Raw genomic sequence first — 21,617 nt, forward strand, 5'->3', positions numbered from 1 at the left:
ATGCCAGCTCTTGTAAATATGTGCAAATAGCTTTGGATAAATTTCAATAACATGGTTCGCATTATGAATCAAAGTAGCACAACTGCCCAAGAACGAGCATCATTCACCACCAAAAGTGTGATAGGTGCTTGGGGAGAGAGTAAAGTAACACACTATATGGTAAGTTGTATAATAAAAAATTAAACTGGTGTTTTAACCTAGACTTTTTCTAATTAAATTCTATTGTCATGTGTACAACACATAGTTTATGCGCATGGTGCATATTTCATGAACAAGTATGGATCGCTCGACATGTGGAGTACCCAAGGGATGGAGAAATCACATTATAAAGCAAGAGGGGTTTATTTCAAAAATACAAGACATGGAAGTGGAGCTTGTGCACAGGAGGAACACGTACAAACTATCTACAAGAGATGTTCAATTAGTTTTATCGCACAACCTTTGGAAGGGTATTGGTTAGGGAGCTGGCCCAACAATCAAAACTTGCGCAAGAGGCACACAAGGTTGCAAAAAGTCATGCTCGGCTTGAATGGTTTGCATACCAATGCTCCCCATAGGCATGGTGCTTGGCATGCACAAATGAGGAGACAAGGGAGGCATTGGGTTGTGTGCATGCACCAGCACAAATCTAGATGTAATAAGGCTAAGAAACTAAGTTTAGTTTTTTTTTTGCCCTTTAAAAAAACTATTAATAGTTCCTTCCCTCACTTCATTTTCATTTCACTTTTTTAGAGAGCTTGAGCTCAAGATCTACGTAGGCACCCACGTAAGGACACCAGCACATCACCACGTTAGCACAATAGGCATAGTCGTACATGGTATGGCACGCACCAAAAACACCGCACGTGTTACCATGCCTTCACAAAACACAATGCAAGGCACCCAACAACCACATACTGGTGATACCATGGAAGAGAGTGACCCCTGGGATTCTAGGACGACAAGCCCAACAGGATCACCAGAGTCCAGCCCTCTTCCCACATCAACACCAATGCACACAAACATGTGCACAAAAACACGTAAAGGACAAAATTAATTTAGCCCTACTGAACTAGATGCCTTTGCAAACGTGAGTGATGTCTTGATATCACTTACCATCTTAAACTTTAAGCATAAGATGGTCCAAGCATCAGGTTTGGGCCATCCGGGATTGTTAAGAGGGGGGTTGGGGGATCTCTACTAGCTTGCCAAATAAACCTAGTTTTTTATCTACAAAATATGAGTGAGAAAAGAAAAAGATATTATTCTGTATAAGCTCACTTGGGCTTTGAGATACAAACATTGCCTCTGCAATGGATGCATGCATAGCATAGAAAACTCCAGTAAGCCTTTGGAGTGGTTATTCCTCAACATAATTAGAGGGGAAAATATATGCAAATAGAGACATAAGAAAATGGAGAATCATAAGAAAATTTGAAACAAAAAATCCAATATTAGCATGTTGTTAAAGCTGTGTTTATATTACACTGACAATTTGAAGGAAACCTTGGTCGTTGGCCTAGAATAGACTAAAGAGGGATAGAGTTTCTGCAGCAATGGAGAGGGAGGGAGCTTGAGAGGGAGGGAGCTTGAAAAGGAGGGAGAGCTTGAGAGGGATGGAGTTTGTGCAGCAATGGAGAGCTTATAAAAGGAAGAAAGAGGGAGAGAGAGCTTAAGAGGTATGGAGAGCTTAGAAAAGGAAGAAAGAGGGAGAGGGAGCTTAAGAGGTATGGAGTTTTTGCAGCAATGGAGAGCTTAGAAGAGGAAGAAAGAGGTTCAAAATGAGTTTTCCAAACCTAGAGTATGTTGGGGGGAGATAAAATTCATTTTTTAATGATAATTTCTGCCATAGTTTCCTCGCATTTTCTATGAAATAATAATACTCAAAGTTCCTCTTTTAGCATAAAATTTAATTTATAAATAAAGCTTCATTTTCTAATGATAAAATTTTACCATAACTTTTTCACATTTTCTATGAATTGAGAATGTTCAAAATTACACTTTTAACATAAAAATTAGTTTATACATAAACTAGAGCTTAAACATAAACATTAATTCATCATAAATCAAGAAAAGCATGGTTTTAAGAGAAAACCCATAAAATAAAATGCTTCCCAAGCATGAGGGAGGTTAGGAATGTAAGATTCCTCCCCCACCCCCCCTTTTGATGTCTAGTATCTTCCCCTGTAATCAATCCCTCTTCAGAAATATAAAGACCTTGTTTCTAACTGTTTTAACCTAGAGAGAGAAAATATTCTAGAGAGAGAATATTTAGATTTTTAATATTTTTGGATAGAAAATTATCTCATCTTATTAAAATAAGTTCCCCTGAAACTAAAATTCAAAAAGAACTTTCAAATGTGCAATTAGAATTTATTGGAAATGGGTATAAAGGACCTTAGTCTAAGGGTCTAGATTTTCAGAAATTTTTGGATTATGGTCCAATTAAGGTTCCTATGGGCCAATAGCATCAATCCATGTGTAGGGAGGAGATAAATCCAATTTGTAAAAGAAGATACCCAAAAATGAGTAAATGCTCACATAAGATGAAGAGTTGAAAATGTACAAGATTTATTAGTAAAAAACTATGAGCAATATTAAAAATATGAGATATTTTGGGTATCCAAAAATGAGTAAATGCTCACATAAGATGAAGAGTTGAAAATGTACAAGGTTTATTAGTAAAAAATTATGAGCAATATTAAAATGATTTCATTATGACACATATGTAAGGAAGGGGAGTTCTTTAAAGGAGGTGCATATTTCACATAAGATGAAGAGTTGAAAATGTACAAGGTTTATTAGTAAAACAAACTATGAACAATATTAAAAATATGAGATATTTTGGGTATCCAAAAATGAGTAAATGCTCACATAAGATGAAGAGTTGAAAATGTACAAGGTTTATTAGTAAAAAATTATGAGCAATATTAAAATGATTCCATTATGACACATATGTAAGGAAGGGGAGTTCTTTAAAGGAGGTGCATATTTCACATGCTTGAATGAGTTTTAAACTCATAAAAATTGAGATATTTCATCTCTCCTCTCTCCTCATTCAAGTCTAGTTCCAAAAAGTTAGCTTAACTGACCTAAAAATGGTCAAATATTGACCAAACTGATTTAGAAAATTCTAGAATCAGTTTGTTTGGTTAGGAGCTCAATTTTTCCTATAAATAGAAGCCTCCCCCTTGTTGAAAAATATACAGTGTTTATGTATCGTTACTCTACTCCACCTAAGCCAAGAACTGTGAATTTTAATAATTCACTAGTTTTTGGAGCTTCCCTCTTTCTTCAATCCCCATTAGTGGCTCCATCAACATACTTAACCAATTGATTGGTTGGGGGCCTCTACCGTGAACAAAGAATCAAGCAATTTGTAAGGTAATTAGTGAATATTGATCTTTTCTATAATTTCTCAATGTTTCTCTCTTCTCAACCCCTCTCAAGCTTGAGAAGCTTAATTGGTATGGTTTTTTTAAATGCTATAGAAGTTAATTGGTGAATAGTAGTGAAGAGTTACATAATTTAATAAATGTTATTGAAGTTAATTTTCATTTATGTTTAAATTCCAATGGTTTTTATGTAATCTCTCTCTCTCACTCAAGAAATGGTCATACTCATGACCCATTCTCAATCCAAATTAAGCTTTTCATAAAGCTTTTCCTTAACCCAAGATTAAGCTATGCTTGAGGCCAAATTAATGGCTTTTTTCTATGCTTTTATTTTATGTATATTGATGATTCAATCCATTATGGATTGATGATCCAATTAGAGATCATTTTAATTATTTCCTTAATGATAAGCTTTATCCCTTAGAAAAATTAAGATTTATCAGTCATAGCAGCGGAGCTATGGCAAAATTTTTATAAAAATTATGCATAAAATAATTTCATTCAAAGCATAAAAAGAGGACTTCCTACCATATTCTAGGAATTATCATCCTAGATTAATTGAAAGAATTTCATTATAATCATGGAGAAATTGAATTTTTATATTATGCATAAAGAATAAGTTTTTATATCAAAAGTGTTACTTTTATCATTTTTATTTACATGCATAGAAGTATGCATAATGGATAAATTTTTATATCAAAAGTGTTACTTTTAGCATATTGAATTTCATGCATAGGGATATGAAAAAAAATGATTATTTTATTGTAAAAGTGTTACTTTTATCACATTTGAAATTCTTGCATAGAGGTATGCATAAAAGATGATTATTATATTGTAAAAATGTTACTTTTATCATAATTGGATTTCATGCATAGAGTTATGCATAAAAGATATTTTTATACTAAAAGTGTGATTGTCATCATAAATAGATTTTATGCATAAATTAGATGCATAAGAGAAATTCTTTTATTCTAAAAGTGTAATTCTCATCTAAATTGAATTTATGCATAAGAAGATTGATTTTAATTCAAAAGTGTCATTCTCATCTAAAATGAATTTATGCATAGGAAGATGCATAAAAGATTGAATTTTAATTCAAAGTGTCATTCTCATTTAAAATGAATTTATGCATAGGAAGATGCATAAAAGGTTGATTTTTATTTCGAAAGTGTTAGTATCCTTAAATGGAATTTATGCATAATTAGATGCGTAAAGAAATTTTATATCAAATATAAGAATTCCCTTATATTCTATAAATAGATATGGGAAGGGATAGGATGCGATAAGAGATGTATGTATGTGGATGTGTGGATGTGGAGATGGGAGTGTGGATGTATGAATGTGAAAATGGATGTATGCATGAAGATGAGTGTGGATGTATGAATGTGAAAATGGATGTATGCATGAAGATGAGTGTGGATGTATGAATGTGAAAATGGAGGTATGCATGAAGATGTATATGCATAGAGGTGAATGTGGATGTAGATGTGGCTGTATAGATGTGAATGTGGAATGTGGATGTGGATGTATGTATGTATGTGGATGTAGATGTGGATGTATAGATGTGAATGGGAATGTGGAGGTGGATGTATGTGAATGTGGATATAGATGTGGATGTATGTGAATGTGGATATAGATGTGGATGTATGTATGTGGATGTAGATGTGGATGTATAGATGTGAATGGGAATGTGGATATAGATGTATGTATGTATGTGGATGTAGATGTGGATATAGATGTATGTGGATGTATGTGGATATAGATGTGGATGTATGTATGTGGATGTAGATGTGGATGTATAGATGTGAATGGGAATGTGGATATAGATGTATGTATGTATGTGGATGTAGATGTGGATGTATAGATGTGAATGGGAATGTGGATGTGGATGTATGTGAATGTGGATATAGATGTGGATGTATGTGAATGTGGATATAGATGTGGATGTATGTATGTGGATGTAGATGTGGATGTATAGATGTGAATGGGAATGTGGATATAGATGTATGTATGTATGTGGATGTAGATGTGGATGTATAGATGTGAATGGGAATGTGGATGTGGATGTATGTGAATGTGGATATAGATGTGGATGTATGTGAATGTGGATATAGATGTGGATGTATGTATGTGGATGTAGATGTGGATGTATAGATGTGAATGGAAATGTGGATATAGATGTATGTATGTATGTGGATGTAGATGTGGATGTATAGATGTGAATGGGAATGTGGATGTGGATGTATGTGAATGTGGATATAGATGTGGATGTATGTGAATGTGGATATAGATGTGGATGTATGTATGTGGATGAAGATGTGGATGTATAGATGTGAATGGGAATGTGGATATAGATGTATGTATGTATGTGGATATAGATGTGGATGTATAGATGTGAATGGGAATGTGGATGTGGATGTATGTAAATGTGGATGTAAATGTGGATGTATGTATGTATGTGGATGTGGATGTATGAATGAGGACGTGATATAGTGGATGTATGCATGTGGATGTATGGATGTGGATGTGGATGTATGGATGTGGATATGGATGTGTATGTATGAATGTGGATATGGGATGTGGATGTATAAATGAGGATGTGAAAATGGAGGTAAGCAGGTAGATGTGGATGTATGGATGTGAATGTGGATGTGAATGTGGATGTGGATGTGGATGTATGGATGTGAATATATGATATGTGATGTGAAGGAATCTGAAGTGAAGAGATGGAAAATGATGTGATTGGATGAGTACACATATAATGTGGCAAAATGAGAGTTAATATAGAAATTGTATTTGTAAACTGTTTGTAAATGCTGTTTGTAAATGGCTGTTTTATGTCAAGAATGCTGGGAAAGCATTTTGACCGTCTTGTGATTAAGGTCGTGGAGACCTAACTGATAAAGTTGCAACTGCTGACGGAGAGTCAATGGAGGACGTCTCGCGTAGCAAGGTCGGCCGAGGTCTTGACCAGCCTCGGTTCGATTAAAATGGTGAGCTTCCGGTACGGTGGATGAGGGACCAAGGAAGCGGCCTATGAGTGAAGCGCTAGGTCACCTGCAAAGGATCCTAGAGGGTGCTGACCATACGGTGCTCGGGCTCTGGGTCGCCCAGGATACCCACGCGTGCGTCGAGGAAGATATTGAAACAAGGAGTAAGAGTTGTTTTGTGAAACCGGGCATGGATCTGGTTGATTGACCTTGCTAGTCTTCAATGGATGAGTCCATGGCTCTTTATATGGATCTGTTGGTTGATCTTGCTGATCTTCAACGAGAGTCCATCTTGATTTTTATAAATGATTATATTGCCGAGTATTATGGGCTAGGAACTATTGAAAAGGCCCCTGTGTGGACAGGTGGTGAGCGTTCTAGTTGCCAATGATGCCATAGATACTCTGATGAAGGAATGATGGGAAATTATGAATCAACTGGATAAATTGGAAGATTGTGATCAGTGGTACTATGGTTTCATTAAAGGATTGTTTTAAAGTTAGCTGATGCTAAGGAAAAGGCAATTTCATATTGGGTGTGTAAGTGGTGTGGCTAGTTTTATGTTTGCATGAACTTCCGGCTAGGGGGCCTTGGAACTCTTTTCCTTGGTACCCGGGACAAAACCTAACCAAATTCCAAATTGGATCCCATCACTACAGTGGTTGGGCGGTTGGCTAACCCATGGGACTGGATGGGGTTAGGCTGGACTGATGGATCCGTAAATTGAGACTCAATTTCTGTTATTACGATAGATGGAGTAAATCCCGGATAGTAATTGTTCTATGGATAGGAATCAACGGCTGTGCCTCTTGAATGGGGAAAAAAGCGTTGATCCCAATGATCCAAGTGCAAGTTTCTTCCTCGATCTGATCAAGTATCTTGTAGATGCAATTGGATCAGCTAGATCAAAAATGATCTTGACTACGTTAGAGTAAAAAGTTATCCTGGTGGAATCACCCGTGCTTTCCGGTAAAGGAAGTTTTTCCGGGTTCAGTTTTAGAACAACCGACGGATTAGTCTCTTATCCGGATATCCGTGGGTGAGGCCCCGAGTGTGGGACTCTACCTCGCGCAAGAAGTGCTACTTCCGTTGCTAGTACCCCGAATCCATTGCGCGGTTGGAAAAGGGATCTTACAGTTGGTATCAGAGCATTTGGCTAATAAAGATCAACTGAGAAACCAAATATGTCAAAAATTTATCAAGAAGCACAAAAAGGTTATAATTGTGTGATATAATTCATACAATTTGATATTCAAACTGAAATTCGTAATTTGGTAATTGGGTCTTCAGATGGAAGTACCGCAATTATATAGAATCCCTGACTTGCTTGAGACCTAGACATGATGGTATTTACCTTATAATTCCAAGGGCCGTGACTATCCGTATATACAGAGAGTATAACTACAGCTCTTTACTGACAGTATATACGAGTAAATCTAAGACTTGAAATTATAAGTTTTAATGCTATCCAGATGATGAATTCGAATGTGGTTGATATGATTTTTAATTCTATTTGAGAATTGATGAATTGATTTGGATTCTGATTGAAAAATGATGATCCCTGAAAATTGGTTGAAGTGTAATAAGCTGAGCGAAACCTCAATGAGGATGAATGGGACGAGTCCCTGTGATGATATTCATAACTGGAATGATGATAGTGATTTCAGCAAATCACTATGACATTAGTGGATTGTGCTGTCAAAGTGCTACTGTTAACACTTGACTCGGTATATCAAGTTAAGGGATGACAAATTGAAAACTTGCTTGACTGAAATTCCCGTGGAGGAATGTTCAGAAAGAAAAATTTTCGATCTGATGGACCATTATCGTGTTAAAGATATGATCTGAAATGAATTGTTATTTAATGATGAGTTCTATATAAGGGATATTTATCCCCGTATTCTGTTGGGTTGACCAAAATATAAGGAACCCTAGAATAAATTGGATCTTAAGAAAAAGAGTTGTCCTCTACTTGGCGAGATGAGGACATCTCGCACTTTTTTAAGAAGGGTAGAATGTAAGATTCCTCCCCTGCCTTTGAGGTATACAGGAGTAAGAATCTCCCTTTTTGATCTTATAATTATTCCCTCTCTAAAATAAAAGAAAGATTCGGTTTAAAAAAAGGAAGACCCTTTCCCTAGAATACTTCTCAGGAGTCACGCTGTTTTAAGGATTCAGAACAATGAGTTCAGAAGTGAAAATCGGTGCTTTGGATACCAAGGTTTTGGTTTTCATTCGAGTACGGCCCAAAAGAAGTTCTTTATCTCTTGGGGAGTATAAGAACTTATCCCCCAGATATTGTGAGCCTTATATCTGAATTCAATGAAAGTAGGTGACTTAGCCTACAAGCTTCTTTTACCTCCTCATCTCAAAGTTCTTAATGTATTTCATAGAAATATGTGCCAAACCCAAATCATGGAAAGACGGTAAAACTTCAGTGACAAGATACCGTTGGCTTCTAAGTTACGCTAGCTCCTTCCTTTATATAAGTCGTAACTTTTACCTGTCGCTCACAGTAATATTACTTCCATCGATCTCCCTTCTTCTTAATCTCCTTCATGGCTTGGCAACAGGAATTAGTTTTATCCATGATGATTTCTCACCTTCAAGACGCAAGTGAGTCTGTGAAGAAAGATTTTATTGAACAGTATGAGCGCTCACTTTTTCCTCACCTAGGAACTTCTGTAGCTCAGACCAAATGGCGGACCTATCAAGACATAACTAGGGTAACACCCTGGGGTCAGCAGCACTTTCGTAACAATGTCCGCTTGGCCATGGTTATCGAAGCCTTGGGTTTGGGTCCCCGATACTACTGCGTCATGAGATCAAGACATCTTGGGTTTTCTGAGCGAGTCTTCTTACTGGCGTGTTTTCTTCCTCATGAGAAGATATGCCTTTACCCCGTTTTTGGCTTACCTCTCAGAGGTCCTTTTGTTAGAACACCTCATACCACTGAGATAGGTGCGGCAATAACCAACAGAATTATTCCCATAGATGAGTTACCTTATACATGCGCAGCTTGTGAGTGCTGCTTTTGTGATCATATGATGGACGGGCTTATGGAAGTGTAAAGAGTTCTTCTATCTTTACTGTATAAGTTCCGAGAATGAATAAAGTTTAAATCTTATTCTTATCTTGAATCTTGCTCTCTTTGAGACTTTTTCTTGGTGGTTAATCCTGATTTAAATTTTTCTCTAAGTCTCATAATTCGTGCATCTTGCGAAATTATCCCAGTTTGCGAGATGAGGACATCTCGCGTTTTTTAAGTGGGGTAGAATGTAAGATTCCTCCCCCACCCCCCTTTTTGATGTCTAGTATCTTCCCCTGTAATCAATCCCTCTTCAGAAATATAAAGACCTTGTTTCTAACTGTTTTAACCTAGAGAGAGAAAATATTTTAGAGAGAGAATATTCAGATTTTTAATATTTTTGGATAGATTATTATCTCATCTTATTAAAATAAGTTCCCCTGAAACTGAAATTCAAAAAGAACTTTCAAATGTGCAATTAGAATTTATTGGAAATGGGTATAAAGAACCTTAGTCTAAGGGTCTAGATTTTCAGAAATTTTTGGATTATGGTCCAATTAAGGTTCCTATGGGCCAATAGCATCAATCCATGTGTAGGGAGGAGATAAATCCAATTTGTAAAAGAAGATACCCAAAAATGAGTAAATGCTCACATAAGATGAAGAGTTGAAAATGTACAAGATTTATTAGTAAAAAACTATGAGCAATATTAAAAATATGAGATATTTTGGGTATCCAAAAATGAGTAAATGCTCACATAAGATGAAGAGTTGAAAATGTACAAGGTTTATTAGTAAAAAATTATGAGCAATATTAAAATGATTTCATTATGACACATATGTAAGGAAGGGGAGTTCTTTAAAGGAGGTGCATATTTCACATAAGATGAAGAGTTGAAAATGTACAAGGTTTATTAGTAAAAAAAACTATGAACAATATTAAAAATATGAGATATTTTGGGTATCCAAAAATGAGTAAATGCTCACATAAGATGAAGAGTTGAAAATGTACAAGGTTTATTAGTAAACAATTATGAGCAATATTAAAATGATTCTATTATGACACATATGTAAGGAAGGGGAGTTCTTTAAAGGAGGTGCATATTTCACATGCTTGAATGAGTTTTAAACTCATAAAAATTGAGATATTTCATCTCTCCTCTCTCCTCATTCAAGTCTAGTTCCAAAAAGTTAGCTTAACTGACCTAAAAATGGTCAAATATTGACCAAACTGATTTAGAAAATTCTAGAATCAGTTTGTTTGGTTAGGAGCTCAATTTTTCCTATAAATAGAAGCCTCCCCTTTGTTGAAAAATATACAGTGTTTATGCATCGTTACTCTACTCCACCTAAGCCAAGAAGAACTGTGAATTCATTTAATAATTCACTAGTTTTTGGAGCTTCCCTCTTTCTTCAATCCCCATTAGTGGCTCCATCAACATACTTAACCAATTGATTGGTTGGGGGCCTCTACCGTGAACAAAGAATCAAGCAATTTGTAAGGTAATTAGTGAATATTGATCTTTTCTATAATTTCTCAATGTTTCTCTCTTCTCAACCCCTCTCAAGCTTGAGAAGCTTAATTGGTATGGTTTTTTTAAATGCTATAGAAGTTAATTGGTGAATAGTAGTGAAGAGTTACATAATTTAATAAATGTTATTGAAGTTAATTTTTATTTATGTTTAAATTCCAATGGTTTTTATGTAATCTCTCTCTCTCACTCAAGAAATGGTCATACTCATGACCCATTCTCAATCCAAATTAAGCTTTTCATAAAGCTTTTTCTTAACCCAAGATTAAGCTATGCTTGAGGCCAAATTAATGGCTTTTTTCTATGCTTTTATTTTATGTATATTGATGATTCAATCCATTATGGATTGATGATCCAATTAGAGATCATTTTAATTATTTCCTTAATGATAAGCTTTATCCCTTAGAAAAATTGAGATTTATCAGTCATAGCAGCGGAGCTATGGCAAAATTTTTATAAAAATTATGCATAAAATAATTTCATTCAAAGCATAAAAAGAGGACTTCCTACCATATTCTAGGAATTATCATCCTAGATTAATTGAAAGAATTTCATTATAATCATGGAGAAATTGAATTTTTATATTATGCATAAAGAATAAGTTTTTATATCAAAAGTGTTACTTTTATCATTTTTATTTACATGCATAGAAGTATGCATAATGGATAAATTTTTATATCAAAAGTGTTACTTTTAGCATATTGAATTTCATGCATAGGGATATGAAAAAAAATGATTATTTTATTGTAAAAGTGTTACTTTTATCACATTTGAAATTCTTGCATAGAGGTATGCATAAAAGATGATTATTATATTGTAAAAATGTTACTTTTATCATAATTGGATTTCATGCATAGAGTTATGCATAAAAGATATTTTTATACTAAAAGTGTGATTGTCATCATAAATAGATTTTATGCATAAATTAGATGCATAAGAGAAATTCTTTTATTCTAAAAGTGTAATTCTCATCTAAATTGAATTTATGCATAAAAGATTGATTTTAATTCAAAAGTGTCATTCTCATCTAAAATGAATTTATGCATAGGAAGATGCATAAAAGATTGAATTTTAATTCAAAGTGTCATTCTCATTTAAAATGAATTTATGCATAGGAAGATGCATAAAAGGTTGATTTTTATTTCGAAAGTGTTAGTATCCTTAAATGGAATTTATGCATAATTAGATGCGTAAAGAAATTTTATATCAAATATAAGAATTCCCTTATATTCTATAAATAGATATGGGAAGGGATAGGATGCGATAAGAGATGTATGTATGTGGATGTGTGGATGTGGAGATGGGAGTGTGGATGTATGAATGTGAAAATGGATGTATGCATGAAGATGAGTGTGGATGTATGAATGTGAAAATGGATGTATGCATGAAGATGAGTGTGGATGTATGAATGTGAAAATGGAGGTATGCATGAAGATGTATATGCATAGAGGTGAATGTGGATGTAGATGTGGCTGTATAGATGTGAATGTGGAATGTGGATGTGGATGTATGTATGTATGTGGATGTAGATGTGGATGTATAGATGTGAATGGGAATGTGGAGGTGGATGTATGTGAATGTGGATATAGATGTGGATGTATGTATGTGGATGTAGATGTGGATGTATAGATGTGAATGGGAATGTGGATATAGATGTATGTATGTATGTGGATGTAGATGTGGATATAGATGTATGTGGATGTATGTGGATATAGATGTGGATGTATGTATGTGGATGTAGATGTGGATGTATAGATGTGAATGGGAATGTGGATATAGATGTATGTATGTATGTGGATGTATAGATGTGAATGGGAATGTGGATGTGGATGTATGTGAATGTGGATATAGATGTGGATGTATGTATGTGGATGTAGATGTGGATGTATAGATGTGAATGGGAATGTGGATATAGATGTATGTATGTATGTGGATGTAGATGTGGATGTATAGATGTGAATGGGAATGTGGATGTGGATGTATGTGAATGTGGATATAGATGTGGATGTATGTGAATGTGGATATAGATGTGGATGTATGTATGTGGATGTAGATGTGGATGTATAGATGTGAATAGGAATGTGGATATAGATGTATGTATGTATGTGGATGTAGATGTGGATGTATAGATGTGAATGGGAATGTGGATGTGGATGTATGTGAATGTGGATATAGATGTGGATGTATGTGAATGTGGATATAGATGTGGATGTATGTATGTGGATGAAGATGTGGATGTATAGATGTGAATGGGAATGTGGATATAGATGTATGTATGTATGTGGATGTAGATGTGGATGTATAGATGTGAATGGGAATGTGGATGTGGATGTATGTAAATGTGGATGTAGATGTGGATGTATGTATGTATGTGGATGTGGATGTATGAATGAGGACGTGATATAGTGGATGTATGCATGTGGATGTATGGATGTGGATGTGGATGTATGGATGTGGATATGGATGTGTATGTATGAATGTGGATATGGGATGTGGATGTATAAATGAGGATGTGAAAATGGAGGTAAGCAGGTAGATGTGGATGTATGGATGTGAATGTGGATGTGGATGTGGATGTGGATGTATGGATGTGAATATATGATATGTGATGTGAAGGAATCTGAAGTGAAGAGATGGAAAATGATGTGATTGGATGAGTACACATATAATGTGGCAAAATGAGAGTTAATATAGAAATTGTATTTGTAAACTGTTTGTAAATGCTGTTTGTAAATGGCTGTTTTATGTCAAGAATGCTGGGAAAGCATTTTGACCGTCTTGTGATTAAGGTCATAGAGACCTAACTGATAAAGTTGCAACTGCTGACGGAGAGTCAATGGAGGATGTCTCGCGTAGCAAGGTCGGCCGAGGTCTTGACCAGCCTCGGTTCGATTAAAATGGTGAGCTTCCGGTACGGTGGATGAGGGACCAAGGAAGCGGCCTATGAGTGAAGCGCTAGGTCACCTGCGAAGGATCCTAGAGGGTGCTGACCATACGGTGCTCGGGCTCTGGGTCGCCCAGGATACCCACGCGTGCGTCGAGGAAGATATTGAAACAAGGAGTAAGAGTTGTTTTGTGAAACCGGGCATGGATCTGGTTGATTGACCTTGCTGGTCTTCAATGGATGAGTCCATGGCTCTTTATATGGATCTGTTGGTTGATCTTGCTGATCTTCAACGAGAGTCCATCTTGATTTTTATAAATGATTATATTGCCGAGTATTATGGGCTAGGAACTATTGAAAAGGCCCCTGTGTGGACAGGTGGTGAGCGTTCTAGTTGCCAATGATGCCATAGATACTCTGATGAAGGAATGATGGGAAATTATGAATCAACTGGATAAATTGGAAGATTGTGATCAGTGGTACTATGGTTTCATTAAAGGATTGTTTTAAAGTTAGCTGATGCTAAGGAAAAGGCAATTTCATATTGGGTGTGTAAGTGGTGTGGCTAGTTTTATGTTTGCATGAACTTCCGGCTAGGGGGCCTTGGAACTCTTTTCCTTGGTACCCGGGACAAAACCTAACCAAATTTCAAATTGGATCCCATCACTACAGTGGTTGGGCGGTTGGCTAACCCATGGGACTGGATGGGGTTAGGCTGGACTGATGGATCCGTAAATTGAGACTCAATTTCTGTTATTACGATAGATGGAGTAAATCCCGGATAGTAATTGTTCTATGGATAGGAATCAACGGCTGTGCCTCTTGAATGGGAAAAAAAGCGTTGATCCCAATGATCCAAGTGCAAGTTTCTTCCTCGATCTGATCAAGTATCTTGTAGATGCAATTGGATCAGCTAGATCAAAAATGATCTTGACTACGTTAGAGTAAAAAGTTATCCTGGTGGAATCACCCGTGCTTTCCGGTAAAGGAAGTTTTTCCGGGTTCAGTTTTAGAACAACCGACGGATTAGTCTCTTATCCGGATATCCGTGGGTGAGGCCCCGAGTGTGGGACCCTACCTCGCGCAAGAAGTGCTACTTCCGTTGCTAGTACCCCGAATCCGTTGCGCGGTGGGAAAAGGGATCTTACAAGGAAGAAGATTAACATTAAAAAGAGAGTAAATATCATTGTTTTAGGCTTACCCTTGGTTTGCTTGATTCTTTACTTTGCAAAAGTTGTGTAGCCCTCAAGAAAAGGCCTGGCCACCAAGGGAAAGGAGTAATCTTCAAGAGAAGAAGAGGTTTAGTGAAGCACCAAAGCTTCACAAGAGGAAAGAGAAAAATACACTAAATTAAAAATTACACTAGCATAGAATTACTCTAAGATAAAAATACAAAGGAATAGGGGTATTTTTATAGGTAAGGGAGGCCACCAACCAAGTCCAACTAGAATCTAGAGGCTTCCAACTTCGGTTTGATCCAATTTGGACAAGTTTTGGACCAATTAGGTCCACTTTTCTGATCTAGTTTGAAAGAGGTGAGATGAAAAATCTCATTTTTTTAATTAAAAAATTAAAGGTAATGATGAGATTCTAGGTGCCTCTTTCATGAACTCCACTCACCCTCATGAGGTATCAAAATTCTATTTTTTTATTAATAAATTCTTTTTTTTACTATTAAATGCCTGTACTAGTCAACTTTTCATCTTTTTATGTGAGAACACTTGGATTAACCCTATTGGCCCTTTAGAACACTCTTTGGACCTTAATCCATAATTTTCTAAGAATGGGTACCCTTAGGCTAAGGTGTCTAATGCACATATTCAATTAATTTCTAATGCATATTAAAAAACTCTTTTTAAACTTTTGTTTCAAGAGAATTGATCTTAAATAAAAAGGATAACTTTATATCCAAAAATATCTCAAAACTGTATTATCTCTCTCTAGAATATTTTCTCTCTCTAAGCCAAAAACAAAAGAAAACAATGTTTTCTTGCATTCTGAAATAGGGGATGATTACAGGGGACTAAGAGGAGAACTTATACATCTTTTAGGGCTTGAGGAGAAACCTTACATCCATTCTGAAGGGGAGAGATGATTACAAGAGTTTGAAGGAGAGATTCTTATATCTTTACATCTCAAAAGCTCGAGGGAGGAATCTTACAACATTGGATTTGTTTATGTAAATAGAGGGAGTGAATTTCCTCAAGTCATAAGTATAGATGGACTAGTGCATTTTAGTTGAGTAAGCTCAAAATTATCCATGGGATTGGCTCACTCTTGCATAGCTTGACTGACTTCTACGTCATATTTCCAAGTTTGAGGAGAATGCATCAAGGTCTCTTTTGAACAACCAAACAAAAAAGTTACTACATTGTGCTAACATGACTATGAGCACATTAGTGTGATAAATGGCCTCTCTTGGTGGGTACCTATATTATATTCCACCACAAACCAACACACATTTTATCTCGGGTCTCTGTGGGAATTCTACTCTTGGGTATGCCTCTAGAATTCTATCTTAGTACACGACTATACACACAAATATTGTCGTGTACTGTAATGCGGTGCTCCTACAATATTCAATCACTATAGTCATGCCACTCTCTCACTATATTCTCTCGCTAGCGGCGTAACTACATCACACATGTATACCCTCATTCTTTTGTAGTGATATAATACAAAAACATAAAAGCACCTTAAAAAATACTTAATAAATCAAGTTAAGGTCTATGTTTTGTGAGTTCTTGATATATAAAGTGGGAAGGCTAAATGAGTTGAGATTTAAAAGTTATAGGCAATTTAGAAGTATATAATCCACCTATCAAAGCCAAGACATGGCATATACAAATTTTGTACCCATGCGAATAGGGCTTTACAAATATTGGATTTTTTATTAGGTTATATTTTCTATGTCTAAATTTACTTCATTATAAGACCTTAGAGTGAAATTCCTTGGCTAACATAAGAGATTGGCCATTCTATGTGAAAAAATAGCTATTTTTCAAGCTAATCCAAGAGCGCCTACTAAAACAACACTAGACAACCTTAGCTTGCACCGATCCAGTGATGAGGATGTCTTTGATGGTGGCTTCATGCTAATAAGACCAAGTATGATCATATGGGGTAGGTAATGTCCATAAGTTTCATAGACAACCAACTTCTCTCTTGAAGTGCTTTGAGTATCGTGCCTCAAGACAAGTCCACACGTATCTAAAGACAAGGTCCACACATGCCTCAAGACAGAGGTCCACAAATGGGGCAAGCATGATCACCACTTGTAGAGGAAGACTTATTGTTAATGTAATAAGACCTCGTTCACCACCACTCGTTGTGATGAGGAAAGGCTAAATAGCACAATTTATCCACAATGGAAATGGAAGGTTAAGAAATGGACCTTGGAAATGGTCAATAGAAATGGTTGCTGATGTAATAATTAAGACCTAGTTCACGGCCAATGAAGAAAAGCTAAATAGCACCAATGGTTGCGGATTGTGGGAAAGAGAGGCACTGTAATTCGCAAACTTTGCGATTAAATTGAAAGTCGCTGCGCAATATTTATAAGGTTGGAACACAGGCAAGTTGATCCGCAATTAGGGTTCTGAATCAACAGCAATTAGGACCGGATGATCCAGATGATCCTTCGTGATTCGGGGATGCTAGCAAACGCTTCTTCGAGCCAATATCCTGCCGCAGCTTAATCTGCATCCGATAAATTTGCACGCAAGAAATTAATCGCCATGCAATATCACGTAAATTTCCACGCGAGTCGAAAATTACCAAATATATCCATTTAATAAGAGAGTATCTACATACAGTGGCTTTCACAGCTGCTGTTTGATCATCGACTGCTCTGCTTCTGAAGCTCTCGGGCTCAGATCGGGCTGCATTTCATCGATTAAAACTCCATTATTGAATGTGCTGCAGTTGCTTAATACTCTTGCTAAATGAACCTTTATCCAAGCATGATAGAATTGAAAGAAATAATTGACGCTAATGCTGCAATTATATTAAACATTATTATTAACGTCAATAATTATAACACACGGAGTGCAGTACTCGAATAACAAAAAGAAGACCACTGAGCTTGCCTGCTGCTGCTAATGTCGAAGGCGCCATTCCATGCGAGAGCAGGATCAGCGCAAGGAGGGCGAACGTTAGGGAGAAGGCTAGTCTCATTGCGTAATCAGCTGAAACAACAGAAATGTTAATGCGGGATTAGAAGAAAACGGTGAAATTAACGTATGATTAGGAAGCAACGTATATATGCCAGATTAATTAACGAAAGAGGTGATCAATTAATGAATGTAGACGAATGTAGGACTACCAACTAATTATGGAATTCCGGAGTTTTTGAGAAACCGTAGAATCAGAATATGGAGTGCTTAATAGCTTTTATGAACCTTGGTGCGGAGATTTTTTCAAAGCTTGAAAGATTCGCATGGCATACTTCGCAGCATTTCCTTGACTTCTTCTTGAATGGAAAATATAAATTAGAAAAGACGTTCGGTTCCATGCTAGCACAAAAAGAAAGAAAGAGGCGTGTATGTATTATTGTTTTTTATAATAAAAAACTGGCATATGAGTGGTGAAAGTGAGCATCCCAATTGAAAGGGAGTGCATTTACTACTATTGTTTTTGTCACAATAATTAATGGGGTTAAAGAAAAAGAGAGCGTCCCAATTGGAGTGAATTTCCCAAAGTCATAAGTAAAGATGGACTAGTGTTTATTAATCCAACTTGCATTTCTGTTGAGGAAGCCCTGAAGATGGACTAGTGTTTACTAATCCAACTTGCATTTTAGTTGAGTAAGCCCAAAAGTATCCATCTTAAGTAAATATGGACTAGTGTTTACAAATCCAACTTGCATTTTAGTAGTAAGCCCCCAAAATTATCCATGGGATTGGCTCAATTGCATAGCTTGATTAACCTACATATTTCCAAGATGGACTAGTTTTTACTAATCCAACTTGCATTTTAGTTGAGTAAGCCCAAAATTATCTATGGGATTGGCTCACTTGCATAGCTTGACTGACTAATTCTACATATTTCCAAGTTTGAGGAGAACGCATCAAGGTATCTTTTGACAAAGTCTCACACCCAAACAAAAACATTAATAGAGTGGCGAGACAAGACCAAGAGCCAAGAGGTGGGGTGAATTTCTTGGGATTACGTGTGGTATGATGAGAAAAGGTCAATTATTGTACATTTGTGCTCTTTATAAACAAGTGAAGGATCCACTCCTACCTTCCTTTTTCTCATTTTTTAGGTGGTGTGTGTTGTATAATATATAAGTTGAATATTATTATGTATTATTTCAATATCAAAAAATAATATTATAAGGCAATCTACATCACCACATAATATAAATAACATGAATAATTATTTTTTTGAGTAAGTTTTAATTGAAAGTAATATTTTATTTTTTTAAGCTATGATTTATTACATCCACCTAATTAATTGATCAAAATAACATGAATGTCAAATGGTACAAGCATTGTATAGGCAAATTTTATTATATATCATATATAGTATTTATTATATACATTTAATAATTTTAAATTTTAATATTATATATCATGTCTTAGTACTATCACGTATACAATATTTTAATATACTTTTTAATTATATATATTTTCTATACAAAGAAAAATTAATTATGCACTATTCGTTCATCAATCATAAGAATAGGGTGAAAGAATGTGCCATGGATTGGTGGGACAACTTTTCTACCTATTTGAAGTTCTCCTTTGGAGGTACTTGTGGGTTTAATTGAGAAGTTTTTGTAAGGGGCCAGTTTCTCTTGTAAATATTTTCTTTTCACAGGTGTGGTTGCTATCATTTTCTAACTACATATAAACGTTATCTTTATCTCATACACGTCGCTGATATCATTATAACTACATGGACCCAACCATGTCGCTATTTGAGCATGCACCCTATGACACGCTAGTTTTCCCTCCCTACTACACAGTTAGCTCCTCTCTCTCTTTTGATTGTAATAGAACCATCTCTTCCCCCTCCCACCCATGCCCCCCCCTTCCCCTCATTTGGATGGGGCAAGTCAGTAGAGGTCTACCAAACACTCATCTTCCCTTCCCTTCTACTTTTTGTCTTTTCAATGGGGCAGGATGAAGACACCTACATGGAAGTGCACTTTGAAGGCTAGACAAGAAACTCCCCATGCATCATCATAAGAGATTGCATTGGATGATAACCAGATAGCCAAGTCTTCATCTAAAGTGTCTGCATCGGATGACAACTAGACAATCAAGTCTTCATCTAAAGCATCTTCAAAATGTAAGGTGCCTACCTCCTGAAAATGGATGACACATGCCTTCTCAAAATGGACATTACCTTCTAAATGTTGATGTGCTACTCTACAAACAATAACTTTCATGCACATGTAGGTGTAGGTATCGTTAATGAAAGTGCACTATGGTGTTGCGAGAAAGCTGTAATGGAAGAGTATCCAAAGTTGTCAAAGGTTTGTCGATCACACGAAAAAGGAGCTCCATTTAGAGTATAGGCTCAACATGGAGGGAAAGCTTCCTAAAGATTTATCCGAAGTAGATCTTCCCGACGAAGAAGAATGGTTAGCAGTATTCAAAACAAGATACTAGAAGAAGAGCAAGCTGTATCTCAGCAATGTGATGCAATAATTTATAAAGGAGTGTCGTCTTCTATTCCATAAACTACATCAGGATCCCTCATCAAATCGTGAGATGACTTTGAAGTGTGCTCGGGGCTTTACATTTGAAAGATGCAAAGCAACCCAGGGTGACCCACCCAAGCACGGGATTGCATGGGCGAAGATTGGAGAGAATGTTTTGTAGACTTGTAGATTGTAGCAAGGTGGGTTGGCAAGGAAAATGGATAGTTGGAGGAAAGCAAATGGACCATGCAATGTGCAACCAATTGCAATAGGTCAAAGTGCAATACATATTAAGATGGCAAAGGCAATGGCAACAAAAGCCTCAACAAGAGCATGTACAAAAAGAGAGGAGCTTGCAACAAAGATCAAAAACTTAGCTCCTTGAGAAGAGGGAGGCTCTGCTTCAGAACAAAAGTAGTTTTATTACTGTGGGGCGAGGGAGCTGTAAAGTGATATTGATAGCGTGACATGACTACTTGAGGAGTTACAATGATTGACATCACCAAATGAAGATAAGATGTGATACTTGGAAACGGATATCAATGCTTGCAAATGGAAACTTTCTTGGCTTAGAGTCAATTATGACGTGATTCAAAAGAAGGAATAAGTGGCATCATTGCCGACATGCACACTTTGCATGTAATATACACTTTAGATTGCTTGTAAATAAGTGATTTTGGCTGCATCTACACTTTTATGCTTCTGTTAGTTTTCAATGCATAGAAATTACTTTTGAAGGTACCAAAAAATAATTTTGAAAGTACTAGAATGCTCTTTTAAAAGTAATGAGAACTTATGTGAGTACTTTACTAAATAGTATTTTTTAAAGTACTTAAAAAACTTTTACACATACTTTTAAAAGTACTTTTGAATGTACATAAAAGTAATTTTGAAACTATTGAATATAACTTTTAAAGTCCAAATAAATCTTTTGCATATACTTTCATAAAACGTTATTTTTAAAGTGCTAAAAAGTACTAAAAAGTACTTTTTAAAGTATTCATAAAACTTTTGCACATACTTTACCAAAAAGTACTTTTTGAAAGCACTAAATGCACATTAATAGTACTTTACTCAGAAGTACTTTTGAAAACAGAATTGTAAGTAATATGACTATGCTTTAGAAAGTACTAAAGAGTATTTTACTAAAAAATACTT

At 35.9% G+C, this 21,617-nt stretch overlaps 1 long non-coding RNA gene across 3 annotated transcripts in view; it reads right to left on the reverse strand.

Moving 5' to 3' along the window:
* LOC147639843 (uncharacterized) overlaps positions 1 to 18,270 on the reverse strand; it is a 44,350-nt gene extending 26,080 nt beyond the window's left edge. The window contains exons 1-4 of one of the 3 annotated variants that reach the window (XR_015269561.1): positions 18,132 to 18,270; positions 17,896 to 17,994; positions 17,621 to 17,688; positions 17,208 to 17,506 (exon numbers count right to left, since the gene is read on the reverse strand). This is a non-coding gene — a long non-coding RNA (uncharacterized LOC147639843). The other 2 variants (XR_015269560.1, XR_015269559.1) reach the window with 2 other exon arrangements.
* Positions 18,271 to 21,617: the final 3,347 nt, after the last annotated feature.

The sequence above is a fragment of the Cibotium barometz genome, chromosome 3 (assembly GCF_041138505.1).
Source record: "Cibotium barometz isolate CiBa-2024 chromosome 3, ASM4113850v1, whole genome shotgun sequence".
Lineage (NCBI taxonomy): Eukaryota > Viridiplantae > Streptophyta > Polypodiopsida > Cyatheales > Cibotiaceae > Cibotium > Cibotium barometz.